Source organism: Dipodomys spectabilis, unplaced genomic scaffold (genome assembly GCF_019054845.1).
Source record: "Dipodomys spectabilis isolate Male_0828 unplaced genomic scaffold, ASM1905484v1 ptg000312l, whole genome shotgun sequence".
NCBI lineage: Eukaryota > Metazoa > Chordata > Mammalia > Rodentia > Heteromyidae > Dipodomys > Dipodomys spectabilis.
This window is the reverse complement of record NW_024870989.1, coordinates 1858740-1862096: the sequence shown is the minus strand read 5'-3', so window position 1 is coordinate 1862096 and position 3357 is coordinate 1858740.

Genomic DNA, 3357 nt, shown 5'->3' with positions numbered 1-3357 from the left:
TTTACTATTGAGGGATGAGAGCGGGAGAGGGACATCTGAGAGAGGAGTACCAAGAACAGTGGCCCCCTGAGCCCCACAGCTTCCTCCACACAAGTCGTCCTACAGATTCCCATCTTACCTGACTCAATGTTGTGTCTACACTGTCTCCCTACTCCAGCAAGGCTCAGAATGAAATAAATGTCAGCCCAGGCCTCAGCCCACACCCAGGGTAGAAGCTCCTAGTCCCAAACTGACTTCCACCTCTGACTTCCCAGAGTTAGGCTGGACCCACCACTCACCACTGTATTGGTGTCAATGATCTCATGGATGGATTTCAGGAAGAAGGTCTATGGCAAAGAGCAGAAGCAGCAGGGTAAGCAAGGAGGAAGGACCCGGGGCAATTGGTCTGGGATCTTCCTCCTTGGAGTCCTCCCGTCAAGCCAGAGCCATCCTGACCAAAAGCCCGGCCAAGGGGCAGGGGGTGGAGAAGATAGAGGAGTACGGGACTAGAGGAGGTACTGCTTTATCTTGGTGCACTTGAAATTTCCAATATTTGGCCCATGCCAATACCAAAGCCAACATGCAATGCCTCTCCTTGTTATTGTCCATGAGTGTTGTCCCTGAGCTCTTTTTCTCAAGGCTTGCACTCTACCACTTTAGCCAAGGGACACTTCTTGTTTTCTGATGGTTCATAGAGGATAAGAGTCTCACACTCTTTCCTGCCCAAGCTGGCTTGGAAGCCAGATCTCACCTTCCTGAGTAGCAAGGATGTCAGGCGTGAGCCACAACTGCCCAGCATGTGATGCCTTTTTAAAGGATCTTGGCAAGTCTGTAAATGGAACCCCAAAGGGCCTGGATAGACCAAGACCCAATCAAGGAGCTGGGACTGGGGAAGGCTGACATTCTAGCCATTCTGTTCCCCAAAATTATAGATGTCAGGTGGTGTTGGATGCATCGAACTCCTAGGCCAACAACCACCAGACTTAGTGGGAAAAAGGTATAGAATATCCAAAGGTTACAGTGTAGAAATCTCTGATATTGCATGCATATGGGTGTGTGTGTGTGTGTGTGTGTGTGTGTGTGTGTGTGTTTACCAAGGGTTGCAGAGCCTAGGTGGTAACCCTTAGCTTGTTTGCACAAGTTTGGTGCTCTAACACTTGAACTATAGTATTACTTCTTCCCAGCTTTTTGGTGATTCTTTGGAGATAAGAGTATGCCCAGGCTAGGTTTGAATCTTGATTGATCCTCCAGTGTCAGCCTTGAGTAGCTAGGATTATAAGCATGTGCCACTGACATCCAGCTGCATGGATGTCTTTTCATACTTTCTGATCTAACAGCTGTCTACTTGCCTTGGCCTAGATCGCTGACCTCTACATCAGCTCCCAGCAGCACCTGACTGTGTGGAGACCATAATGCTCAAAAATTGTCAGTGCATCCTATTTCTTTGTCCTCAGGGCAGGGTATGTCTCCTCTGAAGACCGGAGGGGTAGGGGAAGGGGTACGAGGGATAGCTGTAGATGGGTGCTCGGCTAGGAAATAGGTACTCTGTTTTCTCCAAAAAGGAATGCGTGCCCAGATGCTAATGGCTCATGCTCTCATAATCCTAGCTCATTCAGCAGGCTGAGATTGGAGGATTAACATTCAGATGCAGCCCAGCAAGAATTGTCTGTGTGACTCTCCTCTCCCAAGAATCACCTGAAAGCTGGATGAAAAGCTCTGGCTTAATTGGTAGAGTGGTATCTGAATGAAAAATGAGGGACAGAGCATGGGCCCTGGATTCAAGCCCTACTACCAAGATGCACTCATGTGCATGCACACACACACACACACACACACACACACACACACACACACAGAGGAAGGTAGTAATGATAAGCTGAGCTAGAACTGGGGGCAGTCCTGAGGCATAATCATAATAAACTCTCAAGCCACATCAGTTGTTTCTCCTTAAGTCCTTCTTGGGCTGCAGGGTCTGGGCTATGGCAGTAAGTTTCATGGAACCTGCCCCTCCATCCCAGCACGGGGACATAGAACCAAGGGAAGGACACTATGGATGCTCCTTTGTAGTTGTCCCATGATTGCAGACCTTCTTCTGCCCTGAGCACTGGTGAGTTAAGCAGGGCTCCGAGTCCTGGGACTCCTGGAATATAGCGACTGCTACAAGCAGCAGCCAAACCTGCTTTTGTTCCTCAGCCTACAAGTCTTTCATGAGCCCAACTCAAAACCTGCCCAAGGTGTGCCTGACAAATTCACATTCTTGTGATTCCCTTGTGAGCTGGCCTTAACTGGTCTACCCCTTCTGGCCCAGAACCGTGGTCTGAGACGTCGATTTAGTGCTCAGATCCACACTGCACTCATGACAGATGCCCTTCTGATGACCGGTGGATGACCTGCATGCCACAAGGCATGACCTTTTCTGGTACTGTGTCCTGCTCTGTAGGCAAAGGCCTTCAAGGAGGCTGCTCTCAAGATTTGTAGGACACATAGACATTGGAAGACCATCAGGAGCCCACTGGAAAATACTTGCTAGAGCCACAACATGAGGTCAAAGCAGGCCAGGTATTGGTCATGGGGCTCTAAGTCTGGGCCTGGGCACCATCTCTCAGCTCTTCAGCTTAGCACTTCAGCCTCTTCTGGTTTTCTGGTGGATCCTTGGAGATCATGGTCTCCCGGACATTCCTGCCCAGGCTGGCTTTGAACGGCAATCCTCACATCTCAGCCTCCTGATGTGCTAGGAGGATCAGCATAAGCCACCCATGACTGGCCTATCTGTCCATTCACCACAGTGGACTAGGAGCTCCTGAAAGCTTTTCTTTATTTTTTAGGTGCCAGTACTGGGGCCTGAACTCAGGGTCTGGCCTGTAGGCTCTTAATGTTTTCTCTCAATGAGGACATGCTACCACTTGAGCCAAAGCTCCATTTCTGGCTTTTGTTAGTTCATGGGCAAGAAAGTCTCACTAACTTTCCTCCCTTGAGATGGCTTTGACCCACAATCTCTGATCTCAGTCTCCTGAGTAGCTAGGATTTACAGGGGTTGAGCCACTAGTGGCATTGGGCTAGAAGCTTTTCTTAAGAAGAGTTCTTCCCTGCATTTGCCCTGACTCCTCCATGCAAAGAGGGCCTGAGGGTCAGGAGCTGTGAAAAATAGGCTTCCAGCCACAGAAATTGGCTGGGGTCTTTGGTGAAATGTCAAGCTAATATTTCCCTGGGCCTCATTCTGGGACCCCACCCTCTGCTCTACTTGTGACTCAAGTACAAATCTTGACCCAGCCTTCAGTGTTCTGCCAGACTTGTCTGAAGCCACAGAACCATCATGCCATCCACACAACCTGCTCTACACCAGACCTCAGGACCTTTGCCCATACTGTACCTTGTGCC